The sequence below is a fragment of the Bidens hawaiensis genome, unplaced genomic scaffold (genome assembly GCF_021521415.1).
Source record: "Bidens hawaiensis isolate Kalapana, Puna unplaced genomic scaffold, B.hawaiensis_p1.1 tig00005142_1, whole genome shotgun sequence".
NCBI lineage: Eukaryota > Viridiplantae > Streptophyta > Magnoliopsida > Asterales > Asteraceae > Bidens > Bidens hawaiensis.
In genome coordinates this window covers 1,096,176-1,110,610 of record NW_027491327.1, presented here as the reverse complement: position 1 = coordinate 1,110,610, position 14,435 = coordinate 1,096,176, and the positions used below count along the sequence as shown (strand labels likewise).

General features: G+C 33.7%; 2 pseudogenes across 2 annotated transcripts; both read left to right on the top strand.

Annotated features, from left to right (window-relative positions):
• Positions 1-2,259: 2,259 nt before the first annotated feature.
• Positions 2,260-3,806, top strand: LOC143628968 (F-box protein PP2-A13-like; annotated as a pseudogene). Its single transcript, XR_013152855.1, has 2 exons — positions 2,260-2,582; positions 3,208-3,806. The product of XR_013152855.1 is annotated as an F-box protein PP2-A13-like (transcript).
• Positions 3,807-6,441: 2,635 nt separating this feature from the next.
• LOC143628966 (F-box protein At4g00755-like) lies at positions 6,442-7,981 on the top strand (annotated as a pseudogene). Its single transcript, XR_013152854.1, has 5 exons — positions 6,442-6,568; positions 6,669-7,037; positions 7,106-7,272; positions 7,354-7,472; positions 7,550-7,981. The product of XR_013152854.1 is annotated as an F-box protein At4g00755-like (transcript).
• The last annotated feature ends 6,454 nt before the right edge of the window (positions 7,982-14,435 follow it).

Genomic DNA, 14,435 nt, shown 5'->3' with positions numbered 1-14,435 from the left:
TGACTTTTAACCGGATTAACTATTTTTTAAAATTAATGTGAAAATGGAATATCCTTAAAATTTAATGAGGAGCATGATTAAGTTACAAATAATAAAAAAATAAAAATAATAAATATTTCTATTAAGTTACATTATAATCAAGGTAAGCTTAATGAATTTTAATAACATATTTTAATAATAATGTTATAATTGTATTTTTTTTATAAAAAAAATTTGTGTATTGCTTTCTTATTTTGAATATAAAACATAATAAACACTTTAATTATGTACTAACCAACATGTAGCACTATCATAACCCAATTCGTTGTATTTGTATAAAAATAAAATTAATAAGTTAATATAATATTGAAATTATGTAAATAACTGGCATAGACGATATTATAGGTTACAATATCATAAATGATTTTCGAAAAGCGAAAATAGCGGGATAGGATTAAAACAGATTTTTGGTTTAAAATTTTGAATGTTTTTAATTAAGTAATTTGTCTTATAAGACATATTAAATTAAATATATTTAAATGTATAAAAAGTATATATCTAGTCATAAAATATATGTTTCTGAAGCATTTTGGTATGACTTATAAAATAAAATATTGACAACTAAATGTTACATTCTTATTTCTAAAACCATTTATACTACACAAAAAAAGTCATATAAATAAATGACAGATAGTTCATATAGTAAATCGTTATACATATGAATTATAAAATATTCAAATTTAATGATTTAATGCTAAACACCAAGATATTTATAACATGTATTCTCTATGTTTGTAATATTTATACAAAATGCTTGGAGAAAATTAAGAAAATACACATTTTCTTGAGTTCAAATACATATGAGAAAATTTTAAATTCAAATTTTAAACCAATCCTTTTCAATTTTGATATTCCTTATTTTCTTATTTCATATTAATGTTAATGAATGAATCGGCTAGGATTTACGTTTAATAAAAAATAAACTTGAATTCATATATTGAAATGACTTAAAAGATAAGGACTATATATTGAAATGAGTTGGAAAACAAAGGTGAGAAGAGCTATGAGATTGACAAGTGGTAAGAATGAGTAGTTTTTTATTAGCGTAGATAGATTATATTTTTTTAAAAGTTAAACATAATATCAAGAATTTATCATCCTTAAAAATGACACCGTTTCTTTTATTTCTTTTTAATATTAACAGGTTATGGGTTGCAATCACAAATGGCATGTGTAAACTAGTTATTAAAGTATATCTAAGCTGGCCAGTTATAACAACACAACAAAATTAATTATAACGGTGTGTTTAAACCATTCACACACAACGGTGCTCTAAATTGTACATGTCAGACGCATGAATGAACCAATGAATTACAATGATATATCCAGACAACTACAACGTCATGACGATGATACTTCACTTTAACAAGGATAAACACATGACTCCACTAAATCAAAACTCATGAACCCTCACCTATACGAATACATTGTAACAATGATTATCATGAAGAAAAATAAGAAAGAACTGCGCTTTTCGTCTTGTGGGTTGATCAAATATGCAGTTTTAAAACAATAGTTTCAAATTTTCGGTTTTCGTTTAATAGTTTTGTTTTCACTTGCAATTAAACCCGACTCCGCTAATCTAGTTAACTATGGCTTTTAAACTTATCAGTGCGTCCCTCATGCGAGGGGCACTTTTGTCCTTTTCTCTCAAATAAACCCCAGCCCTAATTCCTAAATCCTATGTTCATCTTCATCTTTCCTGAGTTTGTTTTTCACAAACCACCAGAGATGAATCGTAATCCTCGTTTGTTCGTGTAGGTTTGTGGAAGACGGACCCAAGAAAGACGAAGATGAAAATGGGATATGTGAATTAGGGCTGGAGCTTATTTGGGGAGAAAAATGATAAAATTGCCTCTAACGCATAGGACACGTTGATGAGTTTAACGATCAAAATTAACGAGGTTAATACGACGGGGTTCAATTACAAGTGAAAACTGAACAAAACCATTAGACAAAACCATTTGACGAAAAACATAGATTCAATCAAACCACAAAACCAAAAATGCACTTATCTCAAAAAAATAATAAGTAGATTTAAATAATAAATACAAGCCTCATAATATAAAGTCCTTTCTCTAAATACAAAATCCATAAATCCACGTCACCACCCTGTTGTAATGGATAAATGCAAAGAACACCTCACCAGTTTCTTGTTCCACCTCATTCTCACCCACTTATAACTCTCAACCGTACCACCACCACCTTTGTCTCATCAAACCATGGGTGCCAACACGTCATCACTAACTCCTGATACCTCAAACGGATCGAAAACATCATCCGAGGTTAACCTCGGAGACATACCAGAAAACTGCATAGCTCATGTTTTGTCTTATTTACAACCACCAGAGATATGCAAGCTAGCTCGAATTAACCGAACATTTCGAGCAGCTTCATCTGCTGATTTCATATGGATCGATAAACTGCCGGCTAATTATCATCAGCTGGCGGGAAAACTGTTGGTTGATGAGAAGAAGAAGTTGTGCAAAAAGGAGGTGTTTGCAAGGTTGAGCAGACCGGTGTTGTTTGATGGTGGAAATAAGGTTCGATTATTTCTATGGTTGGGTTTGGGTTGGTTTTGGCTAAAATTGAAACAAAAACCGAAACTTTAGTTTTTGATTTTTTTTAAAAATTGGTTGGTTTGAGTTTCTGGTTTGGGTTCAGTTTTGATTTTTGGTTTGGGTTCGGATTTTTCGGTTTTTTCCATCTAAGCTTGAAACTTTTGGGATGAAATTAATTTCTACCGGGTCTAAATCATTTTGTTTAATTAATTAATAACTAATTGTATATTGTGTAGTATGACTAAAATACTTGAGTTACATGTTTGTTAAATTTTAATATAAATTATTTAGAATAGAAATTACAAAATGGAAAATCTGTAAATTTGGTCGGTTCCGTTTTATGGGTTTTTATTACACGCAAAATCAAAACGGAACCAAAATTGTTATTATAAATATATTTGGTTCCGTTTTATGGTTTTTTATTACATGCAAAATCAAAACGTAACCAAAATTATTATTATTATTATTATTATTATTATAAAAAAAACATAAAACTAAACCATTGGTTTTTGTCTCAGTTCAGGTTTTCGGTTTTTGATAAGTATTTTCAGTTTCATGCACTCCTGTAGTTTGAAGCCAGATTTTAACATTTGCCATTATGTTTCAGGAATTTCGGATGGACAAGATAACCGGAGGCGTTTGCGTATCAATTTCTTCAAAGGGATTAACAATCACCGGAATCGAAGATGGAAGATACTGGAACCATATTCCTTCAGACGAGTCACAGTTCCCTACAGTTGCATACCTTAAACAATCTGGTGGGTCGAAGTAGACGGCGAAGTTGAGTTCCCATTTCCAGCCGGAGCTTACACCTTGTTGTACAAGCTCCGCCTAGGGAAAATAATAAAACGAAATGGACGTCGTGTGTGTAGCACTGATGACGTCCATGGGTGGGGTGTGAAACCCGTGGAGCTGAAGCTGACCGCTAGCAGCGGACAACGTTCAGTCTCCAAACAATTTTTGGAGACAAGCACAACCGGCAAGTGGGAATACCATCGTGTTGGAGAGTTTGTTGTCTATGAATCAAACACACCAACTAAGGTGAAGTTTTCTTTGACACAAATTGATTGCACTCATACGAAAGGTGGTCTTGCTATAGATTCGGTTGTTATATGTCCTACCAATTTGGCACAAGGATTCAAAGGTTTATTATAAGATTTGTGTAGTTTGAAGGTGTTCTTCTTTGGATGAAATTTAGTGTAGATTTTTAGGGTCATTTTTTTAATTTATGTATGTATTTATTTATTTTTTCCATTTTTTATGATTGAGCATTCATTATACTCGGTGAAATTGTAATATACGGTGTACATGAGTGAGTTGGTTTGAAGTATTATTTTGATGATTAGGTGAGTACAAATCCGTAGCTATGACTGCTTAATCTTGTACATATCTTTTTGTACGAATGTATCAGTGTGGCTTACAGACTTTGAAAACCACAAGAGCGTATACAAGCTACAATAAGCTCACAAGTATGAATCCAAACACCTTATAACAATCCAAGACCTATTACCCATGCTTTATGCTAATATTTCGTCAAAAACATATAGTAATATTTTGTCAAAAACATCAAAGAAGAGAACCACAAAATTAATCACGACGACTCCCACTCTCCCGATGGTTACTTATATATCCCATTACACCAACCATCATGTCTTAGTTGAATATGACATTTACTCCAAAGTATACCTAAGTCTACTTGATTCAGCCCATATTAATTCTCACGTTGAAGAACGCCAGTGGAACTTCCACACGACAAAGCTAATGGAGACGAGAAAGATGATGCTATTCACTTAATTCACAAGATTAATATTTTTCTTTCTGATTTCTGATTAATGAAAACCAAAAAATACCCCACCAATAAAAACATCACCGTCATTCTAATTTCTAGGTGGGAGTTAAGTTACTTTTTCGTTTTTTTTTTATTGTTCATCAAGTAAATTATTTTCTTTATATTCATTAATAATTAACACATATTTTTTGATCCTTAACTTTCTCCAAATATAGCATCATTATATAAATATAAAACTTATAGTACCTTTAGAATAATGCAAGTGGACAATAACCCTCGCTTCTCAAAATTCATCATCAAGCAGAACAAGCAAATGGATAAGTCAGAAATCATTCGACTCATGGTTCTCATTTGTAATTTAAAAGTGTGTACAAGCTAGTATTTATAGGCAACTAGACTTATGCGCTAACTACTAAACATATATGCTAAATAGGCAAGCGCATATGTACATATGCGTTATCAACACATATACGCTAACTAACTAACATATACGCTACATCTCAACAAACATATACGCTACATGTCAACATACGTTAAGTTTTCCTCAAAGGATACCGACACAAGTACTTAACCACACTGGTGTCATTCCAAATTTTATTTTATTTTTTAAAATCACCTTTTAACATATTTTTAAGAGTGTTTTCTTCAAGTTAAAAAATGTGACGGAATTTCAATGGTCCTCAATTGTTTGACGTTGTCCTCGTTATTTGACGTTCAGGTCCGACTTGAAAACCGATGATAGCCAGAAACCCTAACAACCGGGGTAAAACCGCCTCCCAATTCTGTTTTTTTATCACAAAATCAAAGTTTTTAATAAATTTTTGAAAATATTTTTTTTCGTGTCTACCTTTAATAGGATATTAACTGTCCCTATTTATTTAGCGCTCAAGTAAAATTCAAAAATCACCATAGACGAAAACTCTAACAACCAGGTAAAACCATCATCCAACGCAGCCCGGCTACCACAAACCAATAACCCTCCTATAAGAAGCACCCGGCTACCACAAAGATCGTGATACTTTTTTTTTTGAACGGTCAACAAACATAAAATGACTAGGTACTCCGTACAGGGTGACCCAATGACTAAAGGCCACCGCCAGCTGGCCTAACCCAGCCATACGAAGCCTTTAAAGACTTCCAAGTTATCTTCAGTTTCAGGAAAAATAACTCGTCCGAAGATCCTAGTGATAAGATCCCCATATCACAAAGATGGTGATATCTAAATTATATATTTTTATTTTCACAAAATATTTGTTTGTGTATAAAAAGTTGGTAACAAATAATAACCCGAGTTTTCTAGACCTCTCCCGCAAACGCCATTACCTCCGTCGGCCAATCAATCGAATCATCGTCTAGGGTTTCTATTCTCGCAGTCGGTAATTGTTTTATTCTTTTACATCTATTTTCTTCATGTAATTTTGGTTATTTCCATAATCTGTATGTGGGTTTTCTCTAATTTAATAATAATGTCATCGATCCTTCACAAAATTTAATTTTGAAGCGAAATTAGTATCGAAATGGGTGTGAATCTTGTTAATTTTAATGGGTTTAACGCTGATTGATTATTAACTAACATATCTTTGGTGGGTATTTTATGGTTTATGGTTTAGGCATTCGGAATCGATTATATGAACATCAATTCAATTAGTTTTTTTGTTGAATACATGTTTGTTTGTTGAAAATGTATGTTCATGAAATTAACCAGCTTTTTGATCAGTTACAACTAGAATTTAGATTATTTGAGATTGCCCACCAAGTGTTTGATAAATTGTCTCTTAGAGGAACACAACACGCGGAGCGTATTTTCTTAGTGATTGATGTTAGCATATTGTTGCAGGTATAGGAAAAAGGCGGAAAACTTTATGTAATTATTTTTTTATGCTTGTGTATGCGGAATATTCATTTATTTTTTTCAGTCAAATGCGAATATGTAATATGGTTACAGCTAATGATTCTGTACTAGAATCCCTTTATCTGCTTAAAAGTAAAACCTTGGGTGTTAAATTATGTCGATTAATAATAGTATGTGATGTTATTGGTTTGCCACAGAACATGGAGACTCAGATTGATTTCTTGCAATGGCTTGAACCTGACATGGCGCTCAAGATTCTCACGTGTCTGGATGACTCAGCTGACCTCATTCGTGCGTCTGCTGTTTCTTGATGCTGGCAAAACTTTGGTGAGTATCGTCACACACACATAATCTTATTCATTATTCATTCGTATTGTTGTTTACAGTTAATAATATGATATGATGTGATCACTATCTCTATTTGAAGTGGTCTCTAACGGACTTAGCAAGGAGCTCTGTGTTAGAAAATATCCTCAGGTCGCTGCCATCACTCGTGTAGTCGAACTGAGTCACAACTCGGGGGAGATAGAGCACCGAGCCTACGCTTCCCTTTTCCGGGCCCTCAAATCATTCCCACAAACTTATTGCATTACTGATCCAGTGAGTGCGTCGAGCACCGACAACTACCCAGAAGAAAGCATCATGAATACTCTCGACCCGCGAGACAAAATCCTACATCGGGAATCGTATTGGTCTAGTAAAGGAAGTGATGATCCGGAAGCACCCGAGACACTGATATATAATTTAACAGCTAAACTTTGTGTTATAACAGAAATAGACTTGCATCCATTCCAAGGTTTGTTTATTTATTTATTTAAATTTCTTTGCTTTTAATATATTTTTAACTGGCATTTGTGTGCACAGCTTTGTTTCAGATGGATTTCCCAATATACTCGTCGAAAGCCGTGCGGTTCCGAATGGGTCATCCGAAATCTTGGAGTGAGTTGGATTATGATTTCATGGAGGCACAAGAATGTGCAGATGACAGGTTTATTTGGACATACATGTCACCGATTTTTCCCGTTGCACGGGTGAGTTCTGTTCCGTTTATTATTATTCTCGTAGAAGTTGAAGGGTTATAAAAAAATCATTAACAAAGTTAATGGCAACAGGAGAATCGGTTACAAAGGTTTAAGTTGCCCGAGCCGGTAGTCTGCATCGGTGGTTTTTTGCAAATCGAGTTGTTAGGTCGGGTTCAAGTTCAAGCAGCTGATGGCAAATATTATATATGGTCAGTATAATATTTTGAATACCTATATTACTAAGTAAGTTTTTCGAGTAGTCGGTTAAAGTTTCTCTTTTTTACAGTGTGGCTCACGTGCAAGCAATAGGGCGGCAATTATCGCCTGCGTTTAGTGTCGACTTTTCTGAACCGTCCGGCAGTGTAACTCTGAAATACGATGCTGAGCAATTCGGACATATTATGAAAAATGGAAATAATAGTTCTCTTAGTACGAGTTTACTTCCGGTACAACCGCCTAGACAGCTAGCTTGGGGCGATTTACAAGACTTGTTGGACATGGTACAAGCGCATCATGATGGCGTTGAATATGAATGGGTCGATGATGACGAGTTCGAGATGGTTTGAGAAGTGTGGTGAACATGGTACAATGCGTTTTTATTTGTGTAGCGTAACTTAGTAGTAAATAGTTTCTGGTACTAGAAGCTTCTTCGGTCTTGATTCGTGTTGACTTAAGACTGTTGTTTGACTTCGTGAGTTGAATCCGCACAAAAAGGAATAAAAAAGTCTGGTTTCTAAGTTTCCTGATAGTTTTGTTTTTGGGAAACCATTTAACATTTGGTCCCTAAATCGTTGGAGAGCCATAACCAAGAAATGGATCAGTGGTTGATATACATGAGATTGTTGCATGGTTTGGTTGGTTTTATAGAAATGTTTTGTGCCGAAATACGAAGAAAACGACAAACAAACCTAAGCGGTTTCTTTTTCTTATATGGCTTATACTGTACTACTTATTTTATTTAACATTGTTAAACATAACCATTTATCAACTCTCAAACGATACCATTGTCCGCACGTTATAGGATGAGCAAATTACGATGTTTACATGTTAAGACCTATGTGAAGAAACGGGTATCCGGCTATGAATCGATTTCTTGAAGAACAAACAATGTAAAGATCTCACGCGTTCGTTTTTACAACACTTAACAAAAGAAACATTATTGTCGCCAACTATATCAAAAACATCAAAGAAGAGAACCACAAAATTAATCACGACGACTCCCACTCTCCCGATGGTTACTTATATATCCCATTACACCAACCATCATGTCTTAGTTGAATATGACATTTACTCCAAAGTATACCTAAGACTACTTGATTCAGCCCATATTAATTCTCACGTTGAAGAACGCCAGTGGAACTTCCACACGACAAAGCTAATGGAGTCACTTAATTCACAAGATTAATATTTTTCTTTCTGATTTCTGATTAATGAAAACCAAAAAATACCCCACCAATAAAAACATCACCGTCATTCTAATTTCTAGGTGGGAGTTAAGTTACTTTTTCGTTTTTTTTTTATTGTTCATCAAGTAAATTATTTTCTTTATATTCATTAATAATTAACACATATTTTTTGATCCTTAACTTTCTCCAAATATAGCATCATTATATAAATATAAAACTTATAGTACCTTTAGAATAATGCAAGTGGACAATAACCCTCGCTTCTCAAAATTCATCATCAAGCAGAACAAGCAAATGGATAAGTCAGAAATCATTCAACTCATGGTTCTCATTTGTAATTTAAAAGTGTGTACAAGCTAGTATTTATAGGCAACTAGACTTATGCGCTAACTACTAAACATATATGCTAAATAGGCAAGCGCATATGTACATATGCGTTATCAACACATATACGCTAACTAACTAACATATACGCTACATCTCAACAAACATATACGCTACATGTCAACATACGTTAAGTTTTCCTCAAAGGATACCGACACAAGTACTTAACCACACTAGTGTCATTCCAAATTTTATTTTATTTTTTAAAATCACCTTTTAACATATTTTTAAGAGTGTTTTCTTCAAGTTAACAAATGTGACGGAATTTCAATGGTCCTCAATTATTTGACGTTGTCCTCGTTATTTGACGTTCAGGTCCGACTTGAAAACCGATGATAGCCAGAAACCCTAACAACCGGGGTAAAACCGCCTCCCAATTCTGTTTTTTTTATCACAAAATCAAAGTTTTTAATAAATTTTTGAAAATATTTTTTTTCGTGTCTACCTTTAATAGGATATTAACTGTCCCTATTTATTTAGCGCTCAAGTAAAATTCAAAAATCACCATAGACGAAAACTCTAACAACCAGGTAAAACCATCATCCAACGCAGCCCGGCTACCACAAACCAATAACCCTCCTATAAGAAGCACCCGGCTACCACAAAGATCGTGATACCTTTTTTTTTTGAACGGTCAACAAACATAAAATGACTAGGTACTCCGTACGGGGTGACCCAATGACTAAAGGCCACCGCCAGCTGGCCTAACCCAGCCGTACGAAGCCTTTAAAGACTTCCAAGTTATCTTCAGTTTCAGGAAAAATAACTCGTCCGAAGATCCTGGTGATAAGATCCCCATATCACAAAGATGGCGATTTACAAGACTTGTTGGACATGGTACAAGCGCATCATGATGGCGTTGAATATGAATGGGTCGATGATGACGAGTTCGAGATGGTTTGAGAAGTGTGGTGAACATGGTACAATGCGTTTTTATTTGTGTAGCGTAACTTAGTAGTAAATAGCTTCTGGTACTAGAAGCTTCTTCGGTCTTGATTCGTGTTGACTTAAGACTGTTGTTTGACTTCGTGAGTTGAATCCGCACAAAAAGGAATAAAAAAAGTCTGGTTTCTAAGTTTCCTGATAGTTTTGGTTTTGGGAAACCATTTAACATTTGGTCCCTAAATCGTCGGAGAGCCATAACCAAGAAATGGATCAGTGGTTGATATACATGAGATTGTTGCATGGTTTGGTTGGTTTTATAGAAATGTTTTGTGCCGAAATGCGAAGAAAACGACAAACAAACCTAAGCGGTTTCTTTTTCTTATATGGCTTATACTGTACTACTTATTTTATTTAACATTGTTAAACATAACCATTTATCAACTCTCAAACGATACCATTGTCCGCACGTTATAGGATGAGCAAATTAGACGATGTTTACATGTTAAGACCTATGTGAAGAAACGGGTATCCGGCTATGAATCGATTTCTTGAAGAACAAACAATGTAAAGATCTCACGCGTTCGTTTTTACAACACTTAACAAAAGAAACATTATTGTCGCCAACTATATCAATGGGGCGCATGTACGTAAACATTTTAAACCCTATCTCTTTTATCGTAAACATTTTAAACCCAATCTCTTTTAATATAAGAGCTATCAAATCATAACAAGTAATGTAAAGTATATCATGTCTTGTAGTCAAACGGACATCCTCAACAACACCATCATCAGATGCTCATAATTACAATATTAAAAGAAGTTTTGAAGAATATAAAAAGTAAGCAAGTACTAGAAAGTTTAAGATACATTCGTTGTAAATTTATTAAATGGCCGGCCCTTTAATTCTCCTAAAGATTTAAGGGTAGACGACGCTTTATGTCTAAAAATGTTTTTTCCCTGACGTATTAGGGTTAACGGCAAGATATTATGCCCAAAGATGGCGAATGGCATGTTTTGGTTGTCAGTCTAGCCCGCCAACGTATAAGCATTCAGTTTTATATATTCCACATGTCGTTTTCTAATTGATAGTATTAGTGAAAACTTAAAATTTTTTGTATTTTGTTAACGGTCAAACATTAATGAATTTTGTAAGGCATAATAATATATTAATATTCCCGTTGACTTGAGTAAACTCCAATTTTCCACCATAAGATCGAATCACAAAATTTCTTTTCTAGTGTTTCTTTTCAAGCAATTTGATCATTCTTAGCTCAAAGGACTCGAAAGGTAACTTCAGTTAGTTGTTTTGCTTGTAACAATTGTTTGATTATATGTGTTTGTTTGTTTAATATTTATGTTGTTTATGAATGTTTAATATTTGTGTTGTTTATTTCATTTTATTTTTATTTTTTATTTATTTATTTTTTTAACCATAGAATAATTCATTGAATAACAAACGACTTACAATGAAGTTGTTTATGAACTTAACCAGGTTTTTGATCAATTACAACTTGTTTCTCTAATAACACTAGATTGCCCTCTTTTAAGTGTTTGATTAAAGGGATAATCACAAAAAAAAAAATAAAAAAAATAGCTATTTTGACCAAGAAAATTAACAAGTTTGGCCATTGACTTTTAGTTTTAACAAAAAAATCATTCAGTAACATTATTAAGATTATAGGACACTTGTTCATTTTTTATGTATTGGCTTATAATAATTATGTCTTTTAAAAATCACTACCAACGGTCCAACTATTTTTGTCAATGGACCTCCATTAAAAAAACATAACGTCGTTATGTTTTTTTCCGTGTTTCAAACCGGTGTTTTAGAGATTTTGATCGGAAGAAGGATACGAGTCGACTGATATAAAACTTATCTCGAAATGGTGATCTAAACGACAAAATAGTGTTTCATTAGGTGTTTGAATTCCTAGTTAACAAAAATCAAGCCATTGAATCACCGTTTTAAGATAAGTTTTACATCAGTTGACTCGTATCCTTCTTCCGATCAAAAACCCTAAAACAACGGTTTGAAACTCGGAAAAAACTTAACGACGTGAAGTGTTTTTTAAAGGAGGCCCGTTGAGACAAAATAGTTGAAAGGTTGGACCGTTGATAGTGATTTTTAAGTGTGAGATTATTATTGGTCAATACACAAATGAAGAGATTATTTATTTCCAATTTGCCTTTTAAAAAAAGCGTGTAACACATCGCTTATTGCTATAGAAGATGCACCCTGTCCAAAAGGCTAATCGGGGGGGGGGGGGGTTAAAAGAGGAGGGAACTGACATACATTTGCAGGTATAGATGAAAAGACCAAATAGCCCTCACATGCGACTCACGTGACGTTTTTTAGCTGAGTTTTTTTAACCCAGTTAGCGTAAAGGACATAACGTGTAGGAAAAAAATGTTTAAAGAACACTGCCTGTAAGAAAACTAAAAAAGAGACATGATCCATAAATTGGCTTTGTTTAAAGGACAAAATTTGTAATTCTGTCTAATTTATTTATAAACAAGTAAAATCATGTAAAATTCGTTTTCACCTCTAGTAAAGTCATTTTGATTTTTTTGTGGAGACGGCAAGTCAAACCTCAAACCCGCTTTATGAATTAACAAAAAAAAAACAAAAAAAAACAAATTATTTTATATGGATTCAACAAAACCTTTTTTGTAACCTAGTTGTCTGCCCATAACAATTAGCTGGGAATCTAGCAGCAATTAATGGTGACGAATAATTACTTGAATAGGTACATATATAATGAATAATGATGCTCGTTCGGTATTACAAATTTTTTCACAAAAATTTAGATCACTGGCAGGTTATTGACCCACCTGATCATATCAAGTACCCCGAGTACGGAACCATGGGGTGTTAGGATGGCACGTCTCCAAAGAGAAGCTCGTACACTAGTCCGCCCCATCATTCCTGATCGGAGACCACTCTCAGGAGGAAACACACCTTAGATGAGAAACCCCTGGCCTAACCTGTAGCCCTATGTTGTCACAGGTGGGACTTGAACGTAATGCCCCCTTCCCCCCTTTTAAATAAAGTTTTTTGGTGCCTTGTTTCAACCAATTAGGGGTGGTCTTGGGGTTTGTTTTTTGGGTTTCAAGTTTCTCGGGTCAGGTTTTTTGAGTTTTAAAGTTTTAACTTTAGACCCGAAACCCAACCCAAATCTCTCACGATTTTTTCGGGTTCGGTTTATTTAGGTTTGGGCTTTTTCGGGTTGGGTTAATCGGGTTTCAGATATCTAATAAGAAAAAAGAAAATAAAAGGAGTAAAGGAAAGGCACAACACGAAAACTAAAGCAAGATACTTTTCTTTACTCATTATGTAAATAAGCAAATAACAAAACAAATATGCATAACCTAGTAAAAGAACATATTCTTCTATTAAAGTTGTTAACTCTAGTAATAAATAGAAAGATATATATACAATAACTAGTCGATCAACCATAATAGGTGGAATATGAACAAGTGAAATATGTAGAGTCCATATACGGTGTACATACCTAATAATAATATCATGTTTATTCGGTTCGGGTCGGGTTGACCTGAAACATAGAAATCAGACCCGAGAACCAACCCGAATTACTTCGGTTCGGGTTTGGGTTGGCCTTTTCTCGATTTTGGGTTTTTCGGATCAGGTTAGTTTTGGTTCGGGTTTTCTCGGGTTGGGTTTCGGATAATAGTGAAAGCCCTACAACCAACTGGACTGGGAATCATTGGCGATTGGTCTTACAACTGAACCATTAATATTACAATACAAAGATATGCACATAAAATGTCCTAAAAGAGACAACTTTGGTTTGGTTAATTTGGTTATGCCACACATCAAAAACCATAATCGAACTGTAATTTCCGGTTAATTGGTTATGGCTTAACCAAACCATATATCAATTGCTTAGTTCTGCTAATTGGCTAAGTTGGTTAATTATGTTACAACCCAATTATAATTCGATTATTTGTGTTGGAAATCAGGCCCCAATAATCAAATAAGGAAAAACAATTTGAACAACTTTTTCCTTTATTTTAATAATATAAACAGATCCACTTATAAATTATTAGCCTTACCAATCTGCTTATAATAAACTCAAACCTAAACCAACTATGACTCAAACTCTTATAAATTTATCTTAATAACAAAATAATGATAATGACTTTAACTATTAAATGAATAATGAAAATCCTGTAAGGTGTTATGTTCTATTAATCAACTATATATAAGAATACAATGAGATAATAAAAAAATAAAAGAAAAATCTCCTGAATCTTGTAATAGTATAATAATCAAACTCTAGTAATATATATATATTCTATGATATTCTTTAACACAAATCACTTGATAAACTTAAATAACCGACTCATTCTCAAACTCTAATACTTTAAACATTAACTTTGAATTTGCTTACCACTTTCACATAACTAATCCAATATATATCCAGATAGGGCTCAGCATTCACACCACTTTTAACTTTTACAAAATGATAACCGAAT